The sequence below is a fragment of the Microtus oregoni genome, unplaced genomic scaffold (genome assembly GCF_018167655.1).
Source record: "Microtus oregoni isolate MIOR12 unplaced genomic scaffold, Mior012 000226F_ref0000253, whole genome shotgun sequence".
Taxonomy (NCBI): Eukaryota; Metazoa; Chordata; class Mammalia; order Rodentia; family Cricetidae; genus Microtus; species Microtus oregoni.
The window spans coordinates 80736-93213 of record NW_024544893.1 but is presented as its reverse complement, the minus strand read 5'-3'; the positions used below and the strand labels follow the sequence as shown (position 1 = coordinate 93213).

Genomic DNA, 12478 nt, shown 5'->3' with positions numbered 1-12478 from the left:
GTCAACAGTAACTGGACAGGCTGGATCAGGAGTTTAGAATTCTCTGGCTCCAAAATCCCTTCCACACTCTGCCTTTAGCCTGGGAGGCTGAATCCCACCTGCTCGGCTAAATACATAGCCCCACACTGTTCCAGGCAGCCCAGCTAGGCACCTTTCGTAGAAAGGCTCCGCAAGGCTGTCGTGGGTCAGCCAGTGTGTTGTCAGCCACCCCTGCCCACGCTGGCCCCCATGAGCCTAGAGGTGTGAAGGGTAATGAGGCCCCGTAATTAAGGCTTCTGGAGACATGGCTGGGAGATTTATAGACAGGCTTTGTCAATAGCTGTGCTCTGGGCTGTGGATCCACCGAGACATCGATAAGTGCTCGTTAAGGCTTCTCCCTGCTCCCTGCCCTGTCCCCCAGCAGTCCCTCCCCTCCTGTCAGCCGCCTGTTCGCAGCGCCTGTGTACACAGGCTTTGCTCAATTAATTTGCACTTGTTGGCACCATCTGTGCTTTTCACGCGGCCTTATTGAGAGCTGCTAGGCCTGCCTCCCCCTCCTATGGGCTGCAGAGTGGAGACAAGCAACCCTCCTCCTGCAACCATGACTCTCAAGTAAGGTCAGTCTAGGATCACCAAAGACAAAGGCATGGTTTCCTGCCCCCCCCCTTCCTCCCTCCCCACCCAGCTTCTCAACCTGGTGAGTCAAACTCTGCCTGAGGTCCTTGTAACCCTTTCCCCGCACCTGACTGCAGCAGGCTGGACCCTAGCCCTACAGAGGAAGCCCCCTTCTCACACCCAGTGATCCCAGAGCACAGATGTCCGGGAGCCAAGAGACAGGATTTCCAGCCTGATTCCTGCTCTGCCCGCCACCGCGCCCCCCCCCTCCCCAGTATGGATTTGACAGGTCCATGCTCTGAGAACAGGGACACTTGAGTCACAGGACTGGGAAGGGTCAAAGAAGCCACATCCAACTCTGTTGAGCAAGGGCCACCCAGGGGCCTAGAATTGGACAGCTCCTCTGGGTGGATGGGACAGCACAGGCTATGAGATGGTGACTCCAGCGTGTTGCCCAGAGAACTGAGACGAGGTAGCATCACTGAAGTGTTCTTTTTGAGTAGACTGTGCTTCTGCCCTCAGCATGGATTTTTTTTTTCTTTCTTCAAGGCAGGATCCCACTTTGTATTTCAGGCTAGCCTGGAACTCTGTGTAGTCCAGATAGCCTCCATCTTTCCCTCTGCTTGTCTACCTCAAATGCTAAGATTATAGGTGTGTATCGCTAGGTCCTTCCTACACCACAGCCTTCTGACCTTGGAGTTCTTAGAGTGCTGGACTGGCTGTGAGAAGCACCACCAGCAACTCTAGTCTCCCTGCCTTTGCTTCTTCAACCTCACCTAACACCTGTCCTGCTTCCTGGGATCCTGGAAAGCCACTCACTAGGTCCACAAAAACAAAAACAAAGCAACCCACCCAGAGATGTCATATAACAGCCTGGCATTTTGCTGTGCTATATGGGGAAAGGAATGAGCTCGGGGCACTCATCAGTGTTTATTTTACTGACAAAACATCCAAAATCAGACTAGTCTTCCTGTGGCTGGCTTGGGCCCTAAGGAGCTGACGCAAGCCAAGGGTGTGGTTGCCTTCCCTCTCGCAACAGCTGCACTTGTTCTGTATCCAGAGTTGTGTCCCTGAGGGTGCAGTCAGGGCCTCCCCCTCTGTCTCCTGCTAGAGCAGGCTGGAAGACAGTCACGTCTGGGGTCTGGCTGTGCCCTGTGGATGCCTCCACGTGGTACATTATTGATGGTGCTTCTAATTGTGTGTTTCCCAAAGTCTACAGGCTTTTGATGAAAAATTCATGGCACGCCTGAGGATGGCAGGGCGTTCGATCGATTGGCAGTGCGGCAGACAAGGGGGTCCAGGGCCCCTCGGGGACAACAGCTGAAGGCTGGCTGGAGAGGGCGCAGCCATCAGCGGCACAGTGCCCGCCCTCCTCCTGAGCTTTTGGCCCTGGATCTGTGGGAGGGAGAGGTACATAGCAGAAGGCAGCAGCCAGGGGGAGAAGCCAAGGGGAGGATTGAGGTAGTTTTGAACCTGTATTTAGTGCCTGTTGGGTGCCTTACTGTCAGGAAGGCACGTGACCACACACCAAGTCACATATTCACTTCCCCAATGGGAAGTGTTGGGCCCTCTTGAGTCGCCATGAGTCACACAGAAGAGAAACACTATTTCCAGAGCCATGCCTATGTGCCATGGAGTGTGCTCAGAGCTCCAGACCTGCTTGTAGTTCCCTGACAGCCCCATTTGAGGGATGCTGTGTTCCATCGTCCAGAGGAGTTGAGTGACCTGTCTGAGTGAATTCGTAGCAGGGCCTACAGTCTTCCCGCCTCACCAGGCTGGCTTGACTACAGAGTGGGCTGGATTGTCCAACGTCCCTGCCTATCCCCATCGCACTGAGAAAAATAAGTGAAAAAAGTAGCCAACAAACCAGAAGAAGTGAGTCTTCCCCATCCCAGTATATGCCAGCAATACTGACAGAGGCCAGAGGCCCCTGAGAATAGAGATACTGAGGTAGAGGTGTCTTGGAGACTATTCTGTGCCATCCCTAAGGTTCCAAAGAACCCTACAGTCATCTATTCATTAAACTAGTACTATATCTTTATAAAGTCCCCATTCCTACCAAGGCATCTTGTTGGTTCCTGATGGGGTCCTAGAATAAAAAGCTTTAAACCACACACGTCTGGGACAGATAGGCTAACAAGTACCACCACCACCACCACCACCTTATCCCATGCCCTAGGAGGGGGAAGGAGCTGTGTGGCCAGGCTCTTGCCCCAGGGAAGGATCTGCAACCAGGCTCAAAGACAGTTTCAGTGGATAACCTTGCCTCTCTGACCCTGCGTTTCTAGGTGGTGGGCTGGGGTGTTTGGGTTTGTTTTCGTTTGCTTCCCAGAGAGTTCCTTTCAAAAACATCCACCCATGTCTGTGCTGAACTAAAGGGAAAGGAATTTGTGCAGACTGTAGGGAAAGCAGAGCTGGAGGACACTGGGCCATGGGTGGGGTGTGGAGGGAGTGAGCCCTGCTTAGGCTACTGGGGGCTGGCACAGGGAGATTCAGGGAGACAAAGGATGAGGCATGAGAAGGGGACAAAGTGGAGATAGAACGGGGACAGTCAGACTGGAAAACAGAGCTTGGAGGCCAGGGTGTGGGAAGATCTCTAAGTAACGGCATCAGAAGCCTAAGGTCCCCACGGGCCCCCTGTTATTTCCTTGTGATTCCCTGAACAAGGAGTGAGCCTAGCCTGATTCTATCACCCCATCCAAGTGTCCCCCACCCAAGAACAAAAGAAAGAGGCCCCACGGTTTGTCTCCCACTAGCTTCAGGGCTGGGCCCAGTCACCAAGCAGACACTTGTTGTAGCAACAGTCCCTGAGGACCTGTCCTGGGGAACAGACTGCTATCAACACAGATGGGGGAGCCGGGGGACCCCGCCCCTCCAGCCCCCAAGGTTGCCCTGGGCCTAGTTGAAAGCCGTGCTGTAAGTCTGCCCCATACCCTCTAGTTCATGGAGATGGGTCCGCTCCTCCGGGGTGCAGGTGTGTAGGGGTGTGTTGCCAAGCAACCAGCAGAGGCATTCCCAGAGCCTGTGTGAGTAGGAGGTAAGGTAGGGGAGGGCCAGGCCACCACTTCTAGATGGTCCTAGTTTTAGGAACCTACAAATGGGACCCCAGTCCCAACTCAGGCCACTAGAGCCCACGTTCAGAACCCAGAGAGGGAGGAAAACGGGGCTTTGATAGAGAAATCCCTTCAAGTGGCCATTGTCTCCAGTTAGCTTGAACCCTAGCTAGGGCATCTTGGAGATCTAGCCCCAGACCTCAGTCTGTGCTGCCGGACCCAGGGGTGGGCTTTAGGGGGAAAGTGAAAACGTGAGAAGAGGCATCTAAAAGGATGCTGACTAGCTGAACGCAGGGTTCGGCTGATGATGGTGACCGTTCCCACTCTAACCCCTTACCAAAGCGTGTGATAAAAGCCCCAGAGCTCCAGACCAGAAGGCAGCACTCTGTAGTGTGCAGATGAAGGACCACAGAGGCACAGGGGCTTCTGGCAGTCGGGGGGACAGCAACAGGGAAAGGCAGTGGGGAAGCCAGATTCTGGCCCCACCCTGTGAACATAGTCAGAGGCAGCGTCTCTCTGAAAGCAGAGGAAAAGGAGGTGACAACAGGGAAGGACTCCTTGTGGCATGGAGTCACACTGGCGAGAGTTCTGTCCCATCTGCAGCTTCCAGAGCACCCTGAGCCCTAGACTTCCCTGGCCTGGGGACAAGGGCCAGGTCAGATCCAAGTTGCTATCAGCAGAGGCAGGACTCTGAGCCACTGATGCTGGCTTTCAGGTGGCCAGGGGCTTCCTGGAGACGGAGGGCCCAAAGTGTAGCCTTGAATGATGGATAAGGTTGGGGAGACCTGGGGACAAGGGGATAGGGAGCAGGAAGTTAGATGGCGTATTTCTGAAAGCTCCACACACTTCAGTACCTGTTCCAACTCCAGACCCATGGTCCTGGCCTGACCCAATTAGGAACCTGACTCCTGTGGGGGCTAATTAGACAGGGGCTGGGGTCAGACGCAGGCCAAGGCCCTGTAGCCCCTCAGAGCTTCAGGAAGGCAAGCACAAAAGCTTTCTCTGCTGCTTGGGAAGAACAAGAATAGGACAGGGAAGATGTGCATCTTTTGTTTCTTTGCCGTAACCTTGGATTGAATAAAGAAGCCACTGTGTCCCCATCCCCGGGAGGGCACATTTACAGAGCAGTGGAGGCTGTTTGCAATAGCACTTTGCATGGGCTTGTTTGGTGCAGAGGTCCGACTGTCAGTCAGGGGAAATTATTTGGGGCACAGGATTTCAGATGAGCAGAATGGATTTCTTCTATTCTAGAACCTCCTATGGCTCCCGTCTGCTCCCATCTTCTCTGTGCTTTAGCGGAGTTCCTAGGGCTGCTACCCAGGACACAGCCCACCCTGGCTAGTGGGGGGGGGGCTGGGCACGCTCCAGCTTTCAGGCCAGGGCCACCTGTGTGCTATGACGTCACAGCCCTTGCAGCTGTGCTGGCCTCCGGTCAGTCTCACAGCCTCAATCCCATATCATCCACTCCACTCCCACTTCTGCCACAGAGGCCAGGCTCTGAACCTGCTGTTGCCCAGGAACTTCCCGGAGGAAGGGGGCCAGCGTAGAACCTTAAAGGCTGGGGGAAGGTGAGGGGGCTCAGAGCAAAGGATAAGAACAGGAGGCTGGATGTGACTTCCAGGAAGTCTGTGACACACACACATACCCATGGCCACACTAGCCCTGGCTCCTTCATGGTCCTGGACAGAGACGCCTCTCTTGCCTCTTGCTTAGCTGTACTTTCGGAGCCACACTGCTACTGGCAGCTCTCTAAGGACATGGTCCTCCCCACCCTTACAGAGCTGAGGTCAGGCTTGGGAAGGTAGGGCCACTCCAGGTGAGGCTATTCCTCCACTAGGTTTTTGTCACCTCCAGCCAAAGTCCCTCGGCAGAGCCGGCCCCTGCCCCAACCCTCCCCTGTGCTGCCCTCTGAATTCTGGATTACAGTCTCCCAACCTCCTGTTCTGGGCTTCAGGTCCCCACCCAGGCAATGAGACGTTCAAGGTCCCTTGCCTGCCCCCTGGTGGTGATAAGGTTAGGCAGCGCCAGTTGGTTCTATGGTAATTGTCCTGCCCATGGTGTGTAGAAAGGGAGTTTTTGTTTGTTTTTCTGGATGGACCAAGGACAGAGGCACCAGGACTCCAGTGGTATTAGATGTTCCGGTGGGTACAGGAGCTGCCTAGCAATACTGAACTTGGGACATCGCTAGCTTCTTTCAGTAAATCTCTGGCCATCTATCCCCATATCGGTTCCTTGGGGTGGACTCCCAGTTCATGTTCTCAGGAAATGGGCAAGGCCAGCATCAGTTGTGCAGGCTGAAGGGGCCATTTTATTAAAAAACAAAAAACTGGGGTTCATTCCTTTTTAAAATACGGGAAACACAAAGTTAGCAAGAAAGGTCTCTGGTATCCTTAGGGACTCGCAGGAGCGCTATGCATCAAAAATGACAGGGGTGACAGCAATGGCGCCCTGAGAGAGGCAGGGAGGCAGGGAAGTCTCTCAGGCCTCTGGTAGCTGTGGGGTGAGTGGTCCCTGGTAGCCAGCTGTGCCACGCTGGTTATCCACATGGTTATCCACTCTGGTTATCCACGCTGGTTATCCACGCTGGTTATCCACGCTGGTTATCCACATGGTTATGGGTCAGGGGTGGCTGCTGGTCAGATCAGGCAAAGCCTCAAATGGGCCCTCAGTGAGAATGACTTAGAGGCTGTTATCATTGCTCCTTCTTCCCCTGGTTAGCTGGGCTTCTCTCTGGGAAAACAGTGGGCTTTGAAAGAGGAGGGGAGGAGAGAGAGAAGAGGAGTAAAGCATGTTAGCTGTCTTGTTGCTCCACCAGGGAGGAAGGCTGAGAGGACTCAGCTGCAGGGAACAGAGAGCAGGAGGGAGAGCCTGGAGGAGGAGGAGCCTGGGGGAGGAGTTGTCTGGAGGAGGAGGAACCTGGAGGAGGAGGAGGAGCCTGGGGGAGGAGGAGTCTGGAAGAGGAGAGGCCTGGGGGAGGAGGAGTCTGGGGGAGGAAGGGCCTGGAGGAGGAGCCTGGGGGAGGAGAGCCTGGAGGAGGAGCCTGGGGGAGGAGGAGTCTGGAAGAGGAGAGGCCTGGGGGAGGAGGAGTCTGGGGGAGGAGGAGCCTGGAGGAGGAGGAGGAGCCTGGGGGAGGAGGAGTCTGGAAGAGGAGAGGCCTGGGGGAGGAGGAGTCTGGGGGAGGAAGGGCCTGGAGGAGGAGCCTGGGGGAGGAGAGCCTGGAGGAGGAGGAGCTGGCTGTGAGGAACAGACATGGTGGAGTCCAGAGCTGTGGCAGTTAGCTGGAGAGGTGTTGGGGCAGGACAGCACTCAGGTCCTCTCCAGCCAGGCCTTGCTCCTTGAGCTCCACAGAGCACTCCTTTCACAAACATCCAGTTGCACCTGTGCCCCTTAGGAATGAAGCAAAAGACAGCCAGGCCTTTCTCTTCTGGGCCAGCTTCTTCCTCAGCAAGGAGAGCGGAATGGACTCCCCTTCAGACTGGTTCAACCAGGGGAAACTAGGCAAGAACCTGGCCATCCAAAGCCCTACGTTTAGGCTTAGATTGAGTTCAGGGTTAAGGGTTAGGGGAGAGCTTCCATCCACGAAGTCACCTGGGACCTCTAGGTTTTCATCTGGGTCGAGTGTTCATGGAATAGTTAGTTGGGTAGAAGAATTGTCTCTCTCTACAAAGATTTGGGTATGTGTGGGAGAAGGGTCAGGCTTCCTCACCCACACCCCTTCCTTCCCAGCTGTACTGTGTGCACGAGCGTCAGCGTCAGGTGTCTTCAGCTGTGGGAGAAGTTGAGCTAGCTTCATTATAAGTCTTGTTCCAAGCCCTACCTCATGCCTCAGGCTCATAATCTTCCCTAGAGCCAATAAAGGACCCCGCTGAGGTTCAAGAATTGCTGTGTGACTTCAGGCAAGTCACTGACCTCTCTGGTTTCCAAGGATGATTCTCAGCAGAGGGCACCCATCCTAGCCAGGGCATGTCTCAGGAGGACAGCTGGATCATCTGGAGAAGGGGCATGCGTGTGGTGGGGCTAGGTGGTGAAATACTCTAATACAAGCCGTGGGGCTCCTCGGAAGCCTTGCCCTCTTCTTGGGACAGACCGAAAGCAGAGCATTGGCGGGAGGCGGCTGCCCTCTGGTGGCAGCAAAGGCAAACCACATGCCAGCATCTTGAGCCCACCAGCAGGAGCCCTGGGGGGTTGAGGCCAGAACTTAAGCAGGCCTGGTGAGCCCAGATCCCTGCTCAGCCTCCTACTGCTGTCCACAGCCCAAGCGTTCTTCAGGGAGTCCTATGGTCTTGGCTTGGCCACCGGCTCTTCCCGCTTGTCTTCCTCTCTGGCGATTACCCCCATACACCGCCTTCCTCTCCCCCCCCCCCCATCTTGAGTGTTCTTCACCAACTGCTTTGTATCCTTTCTCTCCATTCCCCAATTCTGAACATCCGCTCCCTTTCCGAGGTGCACATCTCAGAGGCCTGCCTTCCCATGTCTCCCTCCCTCCGCTTTTATTCCTCCTTCATCTTGTTCCACGCCCCTGCCTCTCACCTAGCACTACTCTGGACCCCTATACCCATCTGTCCCTAGTAGCTGGCAGCCACGAGCACTTATTACACCCCTGCATGGTGGGCCCTTCTGTTTCCTCCAGCAGAGGCCAGGAGAGTCCATTTCTCCAGTTTGCTCTGCAGCTGTCCCCTTCCCCGTCTCTCCCCACAACTTCTCCTGGTCTTGGAAGCCCCTTCCTCCAGGTACCACTCTCGTCCTAAGAGAGGTTTGGGTTGTCACTGCCTCCAGGAAGCTCTCCAGGCTTACTAAGCTGGGAATAGGCCTTCTGGAGGCCCCTTCTTCCACAGACAAGGAAGCATCTGCTACCCCCTCAGTGTGGAGGTGGACCACTGTGGGAAGGGACAGTCTTGCTTATCTCTGATCCAGGCTCTATGTGACCCAGAACTGTACAAAGTGGCACTCAGCAAGCCTTGACTACCAAGGGGGTTATTGCGATGCTTCGGGCGCAGGCTTTATGACAGTCTCTGGAGCACACTACTTCCAGCCTCAGTTTCCCCATCTGTATAGTGATGATACAAGGTCTCTTCTGACTACACAATTGGTGGCAGCCAGATGCGTGCTGGGTCCCCATTGGGTGATGTGCTTCAGACTTTAGCGAAAGCTCTGGCCATAGTCTAAGTATCTCTCTTGGGTTCAGAGAGTTCCCACCCTCCTCCTCAGTGGAAATGAACCTCTGTCCAGTAAACTAGGTCTCATCATATAAGAAGAATTTCTGGGCCCAGTGACCAGGGCCATTCTGGAGTGTTTTGAAGCACTTTAAAGTGGTTTCCTTGAGTTATTGTCCCCAGGCACCCTAGCGCCAGGGCCAGGGCTAACCTTCCTATTAGCTCTCATATCACAGTGTTCTTGGGGCTGATTTCATATCCACAGATGAGGGCACTGAAGCCTAAGGTCGGGAACCCCACTTCCTGAGCCCACAGGGAGCTATGGATGTGGTAAAGCCCACAAATACTCCTGGGCAGCGGGGAAACTAAAACCTGGCACTCTGACATTCCTCACTCTGGCAGGCTCTGAGGGTTGGGTGGAGGGAGCCAGTGGGCCAGAAGGGTGTGAAGGGTCCTCAGGGTCAGGCATTTGAGTCAGTGCCCCTGAGGCCACCACGCTGTCCTTCCCCCAGGAGGTAACTAGAGAGTGAGATTATAAAGAGAATCTGGAACAGGGTGTCCTGTGTGTTTTCAAGGCCAGAACGTGATGTAGAACATGGCCCTGAGGATAAACCGGCTGCAGGCTGTGGCCAGAGGTCAGGGCTGCTAACTTGAACCTTATGGTCTGCCAGCCCAGCTGTGCTGCCAAGGTCCCCACTCGGCCATGCAAATGGGGGCAGCTGAGATCCCCACAGAAACAGAGCCCTGGCTGGAGTTGAGAGGCTGAGTCAGGAGGTTATACTGTCTGTCTCTCTATGGAGGCCTCATTCCCAGGGACCAGGCAGGGCTAGGCTAAGAGTCTGGGAGGAAGATGAGGCTTCAAGGGATGGAGTCCCCAGGACCCACTGACCCTCCTCTAGAAGGACCTGACGGCTGAGGCAGGGGGCCGCCTCACCAGAAGCCAACCTTTCCCTCTGTCCTTTCCTTTGTTGCTATGATCTCTGTTTCCTTCATCGATGGGGGAGGGTAAAAATAAAAGAGCAATACTTACTTCCCCCACATCCCAGAACTGCAGAGTTGGGGAAGAGTGAGATCTTAAAAACGATAATCCCCTGAATGAGAAGTGGGCTGCCCGGATCCTGTAAGAGGGGCCGAGGGGCTGCAACCTTTCCCCAGAATTCCTTTTGTGTGCATGTTCCCATCTCATCCCAGTTAAGTTTGTGTTAATTCTCCACACAAACCCTTCATTTCACAATAGAGTGTGGCCTTCTCTCTGAACCAGGACAACTAATTCTAGGACACTCCATGCAACCAGACATGAGAGAAGCCATAGTATAAGACTACAAACTGCTGAATGGAACATCCTTGACCATAGACCTAGGAATGTGTATGTGTTGAGGCAATAACTTAGAAACCAGTAACCGCACTGGGGCTGCTGTAATCCAAGCAGCGTGAGAAGAGGTTGAAGTAGCTGGGGCGGACAGGAGATGATCCCCTCTTTTGAAATATCAGAGACTTCCTCCAGTCAAGCCCTGGGCCCTAGATGCAGTCAGTCTTGGGATGTGCCCTAACCACTCAGCAGAGGGGGAGCCAGCAGGCCCATGGTAGGAAGAAGGAAAAGGGAAGGATCTGTGAAGTGGAATAGCCATTGAAGCCGAAAAGAGACAGACTGAAAATAGTGCCCCCCACGCACACCTGAAAAGCCCATCCTGAGCTCTCAGCAACTCCTGGGCCGCTAGGAGGTCCCAAACTCCACACATGTCCCTGACTCCAAAGTAAGTATGTGCATGTGTATGTATGTGTGTGTGCACGCGCATGCGGTCCCAGGTCCAGGGTCCCAGTAAGCACCCTGACTGAGGACGCCAGATGGGCGCAGATCTGGGGAAGCCACAACAGATTCTAGGGAGATAGAGCCAGCAGTGGCACCGTCAGAGAGACTATAGCCAGACGGCTAGACAGCAACGGCAGACAACAAGCAGTGTCTAATGAAATCCTGCTGACTGGGGACCCCTCCCCTAGAAGCTGTGCCCCACCATGCAGCAGGTGGAAGACCATAGTTTGGATATAGCTGGATCCCCTCACCCCAGGCAGCAGGTGGGAGACCGTAGCTTGGATATAGCTGTATCCCCTCACCCCAGGCAGCAGGTGGGAGAGTATAACTGGGAATGTAGCTGGATCTCTCTCTCTCTCACACACACACACACACACACACACACACACACACACACCAGGCAGCAGGAGACCAGGGGAGATTGCATGGAGGGTTGTTCTTTGTGGGGCCTGGGAGTCAGGCTAGGTCTGTGAGGCCCACCCACAGGAGCAAGGCTTCCCACAGCCTGGAAGTCTACAGACAACTCAGATAGCCTACTTGCCTCCTCCCTCTTTACCTCTAAGTCCTTCTCTGAGATCTACTCTTCCAGGACCTTACTGGCTGTGTCTTGGCTCATTCTCTCACTCTCCTCTCTTTAAATAATATTTATCTTAAGATACTGTGTACTTGAGACTTGTAACAATGGTACAGAATCCGATTGACAAGCAAAATACAGGGCTGGAGATATGGCTCAGTGGGTAAAGTGCTTGCCTTGCAAGTGCAGGTTCTTGAGTTTGATGCGCAGCACCCATGTAAATGTCAGGCATGGTGACTGAGTGTTTATCATCCCAGCAAGAGGGAAGTGGAGACAGAAGGACCCTTAGGACTCACTGACCAACCAATCTAGTCTGACTGGTGAGCTCCAGGCCAATGAGAAGTTGCTCTGTTTCAAGGAGTGGATCTCATTCTTGAGGTTGACACCCAAGACTGAACACACACACATACCAACACATGTACGCATGCATACACACGCACACATAATGCACGAAAATTCATCTCAGTTGTCCTGTACATATATGAGCAGACTTTTGTTTTGTAAAAAATAAAAATAAAAAACCAGCCTCAAGCACCAGCCCCAGCAGGCTTGATTCAGGCCCTGACTTTACTATCTATTGCTCTCATCACTGAGTAGGTTGCTCGCTTCTTTGGGGCTTCAGTTTCCTCCTTTGTAAAGTGGGGGTGACAATAATACCTATCCCATAGGCTTACTAGGGGTTGAATGCAGAAAAACACCTAAAGCCCTTAGCAGGAGGCTTGGGGTGTGGGGGAAGCCCAGTGAACACCAACACTATGATTATTGCCCTTCCAGACGTGAGTCAGCTCCTGCCCCCATCTCCTGCGTCTTCCTCATTTTGCATATGGATCCTGACACCTTGACCTTGAGATCTTACCTGAGTCTCTAGGGTCTACTTGGTGTCTCTTCTTGGATGCTGGGCTGTTTGGGAAGCTGATGGTAGGTCAGCCCCCAAGTGGCTTCAGTGGGCAGTCTAAGAAGGAGTTGGGTTAGAAAAGGGGGCTGAAGGAAAGAGAAGGTGAAGCTGTAGATTTACTCAGAACACGGAAACGTGGCTGCGTGCTTTGAGGCTGTTGCCTGCAGGCTTCCTCACCTGATTCCTGAATCCTAGCAACCCCTGGTGTCATATGAATTATTGTGGTCCCAGAGGAGGCACCTTAGTGTGGCTGTCCTAATGCTACCAGAAGATGGGGACCATGCCCAACCCCTCTTCTGGGCAATCGCTCATTGAGTTGAGTAGGCTCACTGTGGGTGCAGACGTAGTCCTGGGGGGTTGGGCATGGAGTAAGGGTTCAGCGGAGGATTCTGGGATCAT

General features: G+C 54.0%; 1 protein-coding gene across 1 annotated transcript in view; it reads left to right on the top strand.

Moving 5' to 3' along the window:
- Ccdc33 (coiled-coil domain containing 33) overlaps positions 1-12478 on the top strand; it is a 98350-nt gene that overhangs the window by 81127 nt on the left and 4745 nt on the right.